Below are 13,204 nucleotides of genomic sequence, written 5' to 3' on the forward strand. Positions count from 1 at the left end.
GATCTTCCTGGACTGGGGCACGAACCCATGTCCCCTGCATTGGCAGGCGGACTCTCAACCACTGCGCCACCAGGGAAGCCCTGGGTTTGTTTTTGTAGGTCCTTTTCTTCTCTTGTGTTTCCCACTTAGAGAAGTTCCTTTAGCATTTGTTCTATAGCTGGTTTGGTGGTGCTGAATTCTCTTAGCTTTTGCTTGTCTGTAAAGCTTTTGATTTCTCCGTTGAATCTGAATGAGATCCTTGCAGGGTAGAGTAATCTTGGTTGTAGTTTCTTCCCTTTATTCACTTTAAGTATATCATGCCACTCCCTTCTGGCTTGTAGAATTTCTGCTGAGAAATCAGCTGTTAACCTTATGGGAGTTCCCTTGTATGTTATTTGTCGTTTTTCCCTTGCTGCTTTCAGTAATTTTTCTTTGTCTTTAATGTTTACCAATTTGATTACTATGTTTCTCCTTGGGTTTATCCTGTATGTGACTCACTGCGCATCCTGGACTTGCGTGGCTATTTCCTTTCCCATGTTAGGGAAGTTTTCGACTATAATCTCCTAAAATATTTTCTCGGGTCCTTTCTCTCTCTTTTCTCCTTCTGGGACCCCTATAATGTGAATGTTGTTGCGTTTAATATTTTTCCAGAGGTCTCTTAGGCTGTCTTCATTTCTTTTCATTGTTTTTTTATTTATTCTGTTCCGCAGCAGTGAATTCCACCATTCTGTCTTCCAGGTCAACTTATCCGTTCTTCTGCCTCAGTTATTCTGCTATTGATTCCTTCTAGTGTATTTTTCATTTCAGTTATTGTATTGTTCATCTCTGTTTGTTTGTTCTGTAATTCTTCTAGGTCTTTGTTAAACATTTCTTGCATCTTCTCGATCTTTGCCTCCATTCTTTTTCTGAGGTCCTGCATCATCTTCACTATCATTATTCTGAATTCTTTTTCTGGAAGGTTGCCTATCTCCACTTCATTTAGTTGTTTTTCTGGGGTTTTATCTTTTTCCTGCATCTGGTACATAGCCCTCTGCCTTTTCATCTTGTCTGTCTTTCTGTGAATGTGGTTTTTGTTCCACAGGCTGCAGGATTGTAGTTCTTCTTGCTTCTGCTATGTGCCCTCTGGCGGATAGGCTGTCTAAGAGGCTTGTGCAAGTTTCCTGATGGGAGAGGCTGGTGGTGGGTAGAGCTGGCTGTTGCTCTGGTGGGTAGAGCTCAGTAAAACTTTCATCCACTTGACTGTTGATGGGTGGGGCTGGGTCCCTCCCTGTTGGTTGTTTGGCCTGAGGCGACCCAACACTGGAGCCTAGCTGGGCTCTTTGATGGAGCTAATGGCGGACTCTGGTAGGGCTCATGCCAAGGAGTACTTCCCAGAACTTCTGCTGCCAGTGTCCTTGTCCTCACAGCCACCCCCGCCTCTGCAGGAGACCCTCCCAACACTAGCAGGTATGTCTGGTTCAGTCTCGTATGGGGTCACTGCTCCTTCCCCTGGGTCCCGATGAGCACAGTGCTTTGTGTGTGCCCTCCAAGAATGGAGTCTCTGTTTCCCCCAGTCCTGTTGAAGTCTTGCAGTCAAATCCTGCTAGCCTTCAAAGTCTGATTCTCTTGGAATTCCTCCTCTGTTTGCCGGACCCCCAGGTTGGGAGGCCTGACGTGGGGCTCAGAACCTTCACTCCAGTGGGTGGACTTCTGTGGTATAAGTGTTCTCCAGTTTGTGAGTCACCCACCCAGCAGTTATGGGATTTGATTTTATTGTGATTGCGCCCCTCCTACCGTCTCATTGTGGCTTCTCCTTTGTCTTTGGATGTGGGGTATCTCTTTTGGTGAGTTCCAGTGTCTTCCTGTCGATGATTGTTCAGCAGTTAGTCGTGATTCCGGTGCTCTCACAAGAGGGAGTGAGAGCACGTCCTTCTACTGTGCCATCTTGAACTCTGTGTGAAATTTAAATACTTCCAGTTGGAATCAGTTCTAAAACTGACTTGAGAGCGACCCCTCTTTAAGTCAGTTTCTGATTCATGAACCAACTCACCCAAGCTCAAGTTGACTTTGATGTTTAAAGAACTGTGATCCTTTTGAAGGTAGGGATTGTATTTTATTGATTTGACCAGGGACTAGTATCATACCTGATCCTGGTGAGCTGTCAATAAAGTTTTGTTGAATACATGAATGAATAGAATATTATCAAAGGTTTAAAGAATATTTGAATAGGTTCAGAGCTTGATTTTCTTTTGTCTATGTAAATACTATGAAATAATTCCCAGTAAATTATTCAGGCAGAGTATCTCTTAAAACATCATTTATGAGAATAGCAATAACTACCCCAAAACACTGGTCATAAGCCTTAAGAGTACTATTGTTTAAGATAAGAATTATGCATGTCGTCCTTTGCCAGTTTGAACTAAGAGAGTGGGAAAATGATAGTGACATACTGGGCTGACAAGGAGGCAGTAAAATTGTTATCCTCATACATTGTTGGGGGTTTATAAAATGGTTAATCCTTTTAGAAAGCATTTAAAAGTATAAGAACCATCAAAACGTGTATACTTTTGACTCAGTGTTATAATTTTTAGAATCTAATGAAGTAGTCCAAAGTAAGGCACTAGCTATATATAGAAAGATGTTAATTGTAGAATTATTTATCCAATTGAAGAATATTATAGTGTTAAACCTCAAGTAAGTTAATTATCTCTCTGCCTCAGTTTTCTTTTCTGTAAAATGGAGATAAAACAGTACCTTTCTCAAGTTGTTGTGAGAAATAAATGAAATTATATGTATATTAAAGTAGTATCTGGCATATATGAAGCACGCAAATTTAGCTGCTACTGCTGTTGTGTTTTATTATTATTGATGAGTAGTTCTCTCATTTCTTGGAGTCCTTTATGTCATTATGCTAGGCATTATGTTGGGTGCATGGGAGATAAGTAAATAAAAGTTGTGGTTCTTGTTTACAGGAAACTTAAAATTCATTTGGTGGTGAATGTAATATATTTATAAATATTTTAATTACAGATCAGCATGTGTTAAGTGACACAAGAAAGTTACAAAGTGCTGTGAGTGCTCTAATACAAGGAAGATTGCAGATTGCTTTGGGTTTGTTGCGATGGAGAAGTGACATTTTCACTGAGCTTTGAAGGATAAATAGGATTTTGAGAAGTAAAACTATGCGATGGTATTTCATGGGGTACATGAGCAAAGACAGAGATTGGAAAATAGATCATCTATGTGTGTAGTGGAATAGAATTTGGGGTAATAAAGCAGAGGAGAGAGGAAGAGTCCCCATGTTGGAATGGTTTGAATGCCAAGTTGAGTTTTTATTTTATTCATGTGACATTGCTAAGTGATGGCTTTTGTGACCTGATTAGAGCTATGTTTTAGGAAGATTGGATAACTGCAGAATGATTTGCTGGAGGAAGAAGAGATGGGAAGTGGGAAGACTTATTTTTTCCTCCCCATCCCTCTCCTCCCCTCCCCTCCCCTCCCCCTCCTTCCCTCCCCCTCCTCACCTCCCCTTCCCCCCTCCCCTTCCCCTCCTTCCCTCCCCCTCCCCTCTCCTCCCCTCCCTTCCCTTCCCTTCCCCTCCCTTCCCCTCCCCTCCCTTCCCCTCCCCTCCCTCCTTCCTTCCTTCCATCAAAAAATATTTGTTGTTCACTCCTGTGTGGTGTGTTATGTTTTGTATTGAGGATAGTAAACTTTATCATATTTATTGCTTGACCTGTGATTGTTAGTGGTGTTTCAGAACATAGATGATGAAGACTGAAACTAGTGTGGTGTTTGTAGGAATGAAAGATGTCACATGCTTACAGAGGTGGCATGGCAGGCTTGATAATTTTGTATGTGGGGTAAGGGAGAGAGGTCCAAGTTAAAGACAACTTTTAGGTTTTAAACTTGAGTGACTTGGGGACTTATTGCACTTCTTGTTCCTAATGCACATTGGGAAATAAAGAGGGTGTGCTAGTGTATGTGGACAAGTGGGATTTTATATATGATTTATTTCGTTTGCATTGCCAGTGGAAAACTCAGTTGATTCCTTTTAGGAAGCAGTTAGCAATGGGGAACTGGGACTTGGGGAGTAGGGAATAGGGGTGGCCAGAGATGTTAAGAATATAGATTTGTAATCATGTCTACAGAAGTGGTAGATAAAGCCTGAAGTGAATGAAACTGTCATGGGAGAATGTGGGTTTGTGTGTGCTCTTAGTGGGGGGTGGGTCTGGAGCTGAATACTCTTCATTTTAAAAGAGTCACTTTATTCCTTAAAAAAATTATATATGCCCATTATAAAAAACCTGGTGGTATGGAGGGTATATCCAAAATCTTACTACTCAAAAGTAACTCATTAATATTCAGGAAGATCAGTCTAGACTTCTTTTTATGCATATTTGTAGGTAGTTAGAAATAATTTTGGAAATTACTATTTATTGAACAGTGTATTTTATTTCATACCATGACTGTCTTTAACAGTCCAAATCCCTCAGTTGTTTGTTTGTGATACTGAGTTCCTACAGCTGTAGCCCTGTATAGGGCTGGGAGGAGGTACACTCTCGGTGTGTTGCAAGAGCTTGCCTTGAGGGGCAGTGATCAAGGGAGGTGACAGGAATGTGACACATGGTGGAACTAGTTGGCCTCAGGGTTCCAAGTAGAGCTGTGGTATGGTAGATTAAAGATGACTGCACATTCTTTGCTGCTCTTTAAAGGAGGCATTAAATTATACTAAGAAAAACTTTTTTCTGTCACATCATTAAAAACAGTTACTTCTGGTAGCACTTAGTGAATTTAAGTGGTATTTCAGGGTTAGTTTGTATTATTAATATTATAAAAGCTAGATTGCTACTATTACAATTCCTGTCTTTAAGGTATATCGCATAGATACATTTTCAAGAATATATTATTCATATATAGAAAATGTAAAATTAAAATCTGTAAAGAAATATTTTATGAACTTAATGGTGTCCAGTTATTTCCACTTGTATCATGCTGTTATATGCTCCCTTCTGAGTAGGGAAGAGTTTGATCTTGTTGACTAGCTATAAATGGGGAGAATGTGCTTACAAGAATTAAACAACTTGGTTTAGGTATTGATATTTGATGGGGTTGGTTATCTGAAAGTCACATCTTAAGATAGTAATCTCAATTAGTATAACTGGCAAGTGGGACCTGCATCTTTAAAAACTTAAGTTTTATGCCCAGAATTAATTCTACAAACATTTTATGTGCAGGTGATATGTAGGAAATGAAGATTACAAAAACAGTCCCTGCCCTGGAATTTATATAGTCTGAGAGGTGAGAGAAGAAATTTGTACGAACAAGGTAGAATGATAGTTGCCTGAAAAACTACAAAATGCTGTGGGGTCTCCAAGAGGGAAAAATCTATTTTAAAAAAAATTGTGTGTGTATGTCTTGTAAGTTTTTGGGAAAAAAATTTCAGGAAGAGTGGCATTTGAGTTGGATTTTAGAGAGATGGCTTGGTGTCAACAGGCTGAGCCTGGTTTATGGATTAATGTGAGAACAACACAGGTGGAATAGTATGGAACGTATCTGGAAAATGGCCAGTAGTGTGTGTTGGCAGTCATGTGGGGAATGAGGAGGATTAATTGGAGATGATGTTAAGGCTAATGTGCTAAGGAGTTTGTACTCTATTTTGTAGGCATTTGAAAACACTTGGAGGTATTTTATTTGAGCAGGAACTGATATCATTCAATTTGTATTTTAGGAAGGTTTCCTAGAGGGACTAAGAGATAATTAATGGTAGGTAGGAGCATGAACTGTGGAGCCTTCAGTACAGGGGCACCTCCTGGCTCTGTCACTCTTGGTAATCTGATCAGTCATGGGTTTTCTCATCTGCAAAGTGGAGGTAATGATAGTACTTAGAGAGCTGTTGTGAGGCATAAACGACATTATGCAGTGGAGTGCTTACTACAGGTGTTAACACAGAGTAAATGCTCACAAGAAATATTTGCTACAGAAGACTATGATTTTGGAAAAGGGCAAAAGCTAGAGGTAGAAAGAACACACAGGAAAGAGGAAAGTCAGTCTGTACTAACCAACAAGGTAGTATAATATGCTGGGGCTTTTAAAAATTACGGAGATAACATTTTATTGCACTATTGAAAAGTCTTAATTGTGTTTGTTAGATATATGTGTGCATGTGTTTAAAATAAGTTCTCTGAAAAGGCAGCTGGTTATATTAAATCTCGCCTGTCTTTGTATCAGAGTGACCTTAAGCCTGCATGAACGCACGCACGGGTTAGTGACTTTTGTAGATACGTGGTGTTGGCGGAACAGGAGATGATTAGTAAACCCAGCTGCCTGGGAAGTCATTGATTGAAGAAAGACATCGCTGAAGTTTTCACTCAGTGCTTCCTCACTGTGCAGCTTTTTTTCTTACTGGGTCATGAGAAGCGAGAAGAGGGTGGAAAAGAAAGGACATGAAAGGGCAAAGGCTCCATTACTTGGCTTTGTTGTTAGGAGTTATTCCTGAGAGGGTATAAAAGTTAGAAGGAAGAATCCTTTAACATAAAGGTGCTCTGTGTCCTCAAAGGGACTGTGAATAAATTCCGTGATTGTTTGGCCTTAAGATGAGAGATTAAGGGTGAATTGATTTTACCTAAGCTTATGGGAAGAGTTAGGATTAGTCAGAACTGTGATTGAGAAAATTGAAAGTTACCTTGAAACATCAAAGTCTTTGGGGTCAAATGCGACTCTGCTTTTTCTCCAGCTCATACCCACTGTATCAGCAAACTCTGTTGTCCCTACCCTCAAAATAGATCTTGGCTTGGGGCATTTCTCACTTCCTCCATTGCTCCCACCCTAGCTCAAAATCACCATTACCTCCTTGACTAGACCAAGGCAACAGCCCTAAACTGGTCTCCTTGTTTGATTTGTGTCCAGCTCAGTACTAGTCTTTATATAGCAGCTGGGTTAAACCTCTATAATATAAGCAAGGCCATATTCCTCTTTCACAGAAACCTTAGTAGATTCCTATTTCAGGTGTTCTTAGTACAACTTGGAAAGCCCTGCAAGGTCTGGCCCTATTTCTGAAGCCTTTTCTCCTGTCACTCCACTGATACTCTATTGCACACCCTAGCCATCAAACTGCTCTTGCCCCAGGGTCTTTGCACTTGTGGATCCGCCTGCCCAGATGGGCTTTCCACAGGTACCCACGTAATTCACTCAGTTTATTCAGGTCTCTGTTCACAGGTCACCTCACAGAGGCTTCTCTGGTTACCTACTGTAAAGCAGGCGTTCTCCGTTCCCTTTAACAGGCTTTATGCACTTATCACTACCCAACAAATACATCTTTTAAGAACATTTGTCTTCCCCATTAGGATATAAACTCCAAGAGAGCAGGGATTTTGTTTTTTGGAGTATTCCTACCAGCTAGGACTTAGTAAAATGGCCAGTAAATATTTGTTTAATGGATGAATGATTTATAAGCAAAAGGGGATTTATATTTCTTTAAATCTGAAATTTACTATTTTCATCAACATTTACTTATTATCAGCTATGTACTGGAGCAGGCAAAATGCAAATATGAAATATTTAAGAAAAGGAACAACTAGGGAACCATAGGATTATAATAGGATATCCAAGCAACTTTTGCTTAAGATCATACTTGGTGGTATAGAGGATATAGTCTTTAGAAGTTTCTTTCCCTCTAGCTGTAAATTATCTTTCTTATGACATTGTCTATGCTAAACTTGAGGGCTGACAAAAATTGTTTGATTCTTACAAGTTATTTAGTAGCTGACTGATTTTGTAACTCTCTGGTTAACAGTGTGGTCTTCATCGTGTGTGATTCTTTTAAGAAATACAATTTTTTAGGTCTTATAGTATGTAGAAATTTTCAATCTTAAAGTGAATTTCAGCTCTAGATCTTTTTGACAAAGTTTCACACTTTCAGTTCCAAATATCAGAGAACTATGTTGAATTTAAATGGCTATTTAAATTCCATTTGAAGTGAGGGACTTCCCTGGTGGTGCAGTGGTTAAGAATCCGCCTGCCAGTGCAGGGGACACGGGTTTGAGCCCTGGTCCGGGAAGATCCCACATGCCATGGAGCAACTAAGCCTGTGCGCCACAACTGCTGAGCCTGTGCTCTAGAGCCCACAAGCCACAACTACTGAGCCCACGTGCCACAACTGCTGAAGCCTGCGTGCCTAGAGCCCATGCTCTGCGATAGGAGAAGCCCCCGCAACGAGAACTCTGCACACCACAATGAAGAGTAGCCCCCGCTCGCCGCAACTACAGAAAGGCTGTGCGCAGTAACGAAAACCCAGCGCAGCCAAAGATAATAAAATGCATAAACTTATAAAAAATAAATAAAGGAATGAATGAATGGCTAAGTGAAAAACAAACGTTGCAAACACCAGAACGCTCTTTGGGATCATTAGGAAACCCAGCATGCCTTAGTGTATAAAACTAATGTAAGTCATACTTAAATTTGAATTCTTTCTTACTAGTATTATAATTTTGCACAAGTTTTTTAACCTTTCTTGAGCCTGTTTACCTAATGAGTAAAATGGGTATAAAATTATCTAGCTACCGTACAGGGTTGGTGTATGAATTAAGAAGATATTTGTATCATATAGTTCGTGCGTAATAAATGGTAGATAATATTATCTAATAGTATATGCATGGGTTGCTGTGAGTGCATATGTTTTTGTATTTTGATAGTTGTGATGTTTCTAATTTTCCAAAGGTATTCGACAGTATTAACTAACATATTTTAAATCTATCCAGTTGTCATGAAATCCAGTCAGTTTGTTTTACGCTTTTTATTTTAAAAAGCAGGTGTATTTTGAATTAATGCGTTATTTAAAATAATATTAGATAGGGAGGGTGGAAGAGAGATGCAAGAGGGAGTAGATATGAGGATATATGTATATGTATAGCTGATTCACTTTGTTATACAGCAGAAACTAACACACCATTGTAAAGCAATTAGACTCCAATAAAGATGTTAAAGAAAAATAAATAATATAGTATTAGAAGTTATGAACATGAGAAAGTGACATAATTTCTGCTTTTAGAGATTAAAACATATTTAGGATCAATATTTTTGAAGCTCTGTAACTGTTTTTTTTTGTTTTTTAGTATATTTATTTATTTATTTACTTGGCACAACCAATTCCGGTTCCAGGTCAGAAGAATATTGATCAACAGATTAAAACGCGGCCAAGAAAAAACAAGAAAGATGGAAAGGAAAGCGCTGAGGAAATAGACAGACATGTTGAATGCAGGCGTTCAGGGCCTCCAAGGAGATCACTGAGTCCACGGAGGTCCCCAAGAAGATCCAGAAGTAGAAACCATCATCGGGAGGGCCATGGGTCTTCTAGTTTTGACCGAGAATTAGAAAGAGAGAAAGAACGCCGGCGACCAGAGCGTGAAGCCAAAGAAAGGGAAAAAGAAAGGCGAAGATCCCAAAATATTGATCGGGGGCTGGAAGGCAGGCACAGCAGGAGTAGGGAAAGACATAGAAGCCGTAGTCGAAGTCGTGATAGGAAAGGGGATAGAAGGGACAGGGATCGGGAAAGAGAGAAAGAAAATGAGAGAGGTAGAAGATGGGATCGTGACTGTGATAAGGAAAGAGGTAATGACTGTGAAAAGGAGAGGTCAAGAGAGCGGTCCAAGGAACGGAGAAGTAGCGGTGAGGTAGAAGAAAAGAAATATAAAGAAGACAAAGCTGATAGGCGGCATAGAGATGACAAAAAAGATTCCAAGAAAGAAAGCATGGGAGTAGAAGTAGAAATGTGGGGAAACGAAGTAGAATCAGTAGCAAAGGGAAATCAAGTAAACATAAAAATGAAAGTAAAGAAAAATCAAACGGAGTAGAAGTGGCAGTCAAGGAAGAACTGACAGTGTTGAAAAATCAAGAAAACGGGAACATAGCCTCAGCAAAGAAAAATCTAGGAAGCATAGCAGAAGCAAAGAACGTTCCCACAAACGAGATCACAGTGATAGTAAGGACCAGTCTGACAAACGTGATCACCGAAGGAGCCAAAGTACAGAACCAGAGAGCCAAGACAGCATCAAAGCAAAGAGGAGAGTGTGTGAAAATCTTTGGTAAAAGTGGATCACATTGAGTCCTATAAATGTTGGATTAAATCTGCTTTTTTTTTTTCCTCCGAAGTTGAGATGGTGCAGTAGTTACACACTCTTCAATCTCCCTGTAGGCTGCATTTTCATTTCCTCTTTTGTGTAGGGAAGTGCCTTTGTAATCCCATTTATTGCATTGATGTTTTCACCCAACTGTTGAGTTTGATACATGATGCACAGATTATTCTTGCATTTTATTATTTAATTGTTTTTGAGATGTACAGTCTGTACATATGTCCTGAAAATGTTTTAATTCCTTTGGCATGGTTGCCATGTTGGTCAAATTTGTATAAGGCAATAAACTGCCACTAATTCTATTTTTGTTTTGTAGGTGTGGGATTATGGTTTGGGTACTGAAGTTAGCATGGCTGTGCTTTTCATAATAGAATGCTAAAAACTTTGAAAATGGATCTTGGATGTCTATTATAGGAGAATTACATGCTTTCAGTGTACATGAAGGCAGCAGTTGTAGGATTCACATTCTTGTCCACTGTATATTATCTTGGAAGGCTCTTGTTAATATGTCAAACCTAATATTCTCCACAGTTAACTTTAGAGAGAATTTAGGAGAAGTTAGTTTCTGATGCAAAGGTTTCAGTTAGGCTGTGATTTGATCAAAAGTCCTTTTAGCATTCTACCTCAAAGGGACACTGTTAGTATGACTAAAATTTATTCACTAAGTTTTCCTTTTTTATTTGAAAAAATACATGACATGTAATCCTTTTCTTGAATTTTTCAGATTTTAAAGTACTATATAAAAGGAGAAATTAATGTCTAAAGCCTAGCATTCTTGCAGCAACCCTATACTAACGTGAAATTGGGAGAGGGTGGGGCAGATGAATAGAGAAATAGATGTAAGCCTCAAGCTTCCAAAGCATTTTTATAAATGGAAAACTTAAATTATGAAACAGCTTGATATAGTGTCCTTTTTTAAATTGAAAGCTTTTTTTATTGATAATGAAGATTGCTGTTTGAGGTTTTAAACTTAATCTAGAACAGAGAAGTATTTAAAGTAATGCTATGCTGCATTATTTAAGATTATCAGCAAATTATTTGATAGATTATTCTTATGACTTGTATTCTGATTACAGAGAAGGATCATGAGTGTGGAATAAATACTGGATTAAATCCTTTAAAAAAAATAAAATTATACTATGGATGTACCTGGTCATCTCATTGATGTTAGTGTAGGACCAGTGCACAGTATGGCTCAGTAAAATAAAATTACATATTGAAGTTTTCAAGTAGCAGATTCCAGCTTTATTAGATAATCTTTTGATGCTTCTACAAGCTTTTTATGGTTAACATTTTGTGGTGTAGTTTTATTCCTTAGATGCTTTTTTAGCCTTCCATCTCTCAAGTGAGATAATTAGCTTCATTCCATGAAATACGGATTTTAATGAACCTATAGGCAACAATAAGAAAAACATTGTTTCTCCTGAGTCCTCTGAATATGAATTAAGAAGGCAATAAGATGTACCTAATAGACTTATAAAAACAGTGCTGCTGTAATGACTGATTAAAAAAATCCAGTTATATACAGTTCATTTGTTATACCAGTTATGGCAATATTCTGGTCATTACCTATAGAATATATTTGACTTAGAAACTCCCTCTGAGTCTTCATACGCTACCCTCCTCTCCTCTCCAGCTGTGTAGAGAAATATAAAAATATATGGTTAATTAGAGTCAGTGGGTGAGAAAATGGAATAGACACTCAGGAATTAGGCAGTTAACTTGAAAGTTGCCTTAGAATAAGCTGAATGTACTGTGTAGGAATTTTGCAAATTGTCATTAAGATTTGTGCAAATGTAAATGCAAATACTGGGTTCTTCTGATAGTTTGCTCTTTCAGGTACTGTACACGGGGTATACTGCTGGAGGCTACTGCAACAGAAGTACCGTTTGAGCTATAGTCTTCTACAAAAATATAGAGAACTGGAGAGTAGTAGCAGGGAAAGCAGTCCAGCAGGGAGCAACCAGTGTTTGCTTGGAGGAAGTCATTCGACAAAACTTGGCTAAAAAACAGGTTGCAACTGCAACATGCCTGCTTTATCTGTGTGAAATGATTTATCATTCTTTTATTTGATGTCTGCATATACAAATATAAAGGTGGTCGGTCACCAGTGGTCACCTATTCTACATAGCAACTCACACATTGTGTGTGAATGTCAGCAGTTATTCACCAGGCAGCGGCATGAAAAGGCTGGACTCAAACCTGTCATCTTTAAAGGAACCTCAGGTAGTAAGCATGGAAACCTTGCCCATTATAGCAAATCAGCAAAAGGTTATATTATTATTTTCAATTTGTGCATTAATACCTGCTGAATATTACATACACTGTACTGTCAGGTACAGTAAATACATATGTCATCACCATTTAGTGGTAATTCAAACCTAGCAAGAACTGATAACCAAAATCAGGAATATTTTGAAATACACTAGCCATTTTAGTTGATCTGTTATCTTAGCTGCTTTCAAATTCAATGCAAATTTCTGGGAAAACAAAAAAGAATAAGGAGCTTGTAAGTAGAACCCTATTTTATTATTTGTATACATTTTTACTGAACTGGAATAAAACCAGCGACGGTAGGTTAGTAAGTCACAAACACTCTGTCGAGGTATAGCTGATGTCAGATGTGAGTTAAGTAGTTCTAAATGTCTTTGAAATTTCATATCTGTCCTAAGAATCCACATGACTTTTACAATGCCCACACCATAATATATTTAAATTTATATAAATATAACAGTGTTTAAAATTACCCCTCCCCCGAAGATGTGCCGTTTTAACTTTTTGTATTCCTTGGCACTTGTTATAGTACTTCCATTTTGAAAAGTAATGTGAAGATGGTAGGTTTTTGATTTAATTATCTGTTTTAAAATTTATTAGTTTGAAATGTCCCACACGAGGAAGTACAGTCACCATTTCACTTTTGAAGTCTGTGGTTGGGTGTACAGGCAGGTCATTTTAGATAAAAATACTCTTATCTAACACTAAAGAAAAACCCCACAATTCTTATCAAAAAAGCAAGTAAGGCCAGTTTTTAATTTCCAGTTAGAAAGGTGAACTATCTTACTAGTGATTCAAAAGATGGACATGAATTGATACTGGTTGTTGCTACACTTTTGGTAATA

General features: G+C 38.5%; 1 protein-coding gene and 1 pseudogene across 2 annotated transcripts in view; both read left to right on the forward strand.

Annotated features, from left to right (window-relative positions):
* ARHGAP32 (Rho GTPase activating protein 32) overlaps nt 1-13,204 on the forward strand; it is a 264,452-nt gene that overhangs the window by 37,228 nt on the left and 214,020 nt on the right. The window lies entirely within an intron of this gene.
* Nucleotides 9,087-10,244, forward strand: LOC114886843 (annotated as a pseudogene).

The sequence above is a fragment of the Monodon monoceros genome, unplaced genomic scaffold (assembly GCF_005190385.1).
Source record: "Monodon monoceros isolate NGI ecotype Baffin Bay Population unplaced genomic scaffold, NGI_Narwhal_1 Super_Scaffold_7, whole genome shotgun sequence".
Lineage (NCBI taxonomy): Eukaryota > Metazoa > Chordata > Mammalia > Artiodactyla > Monodontidae > Monodon > Monodon monoceros.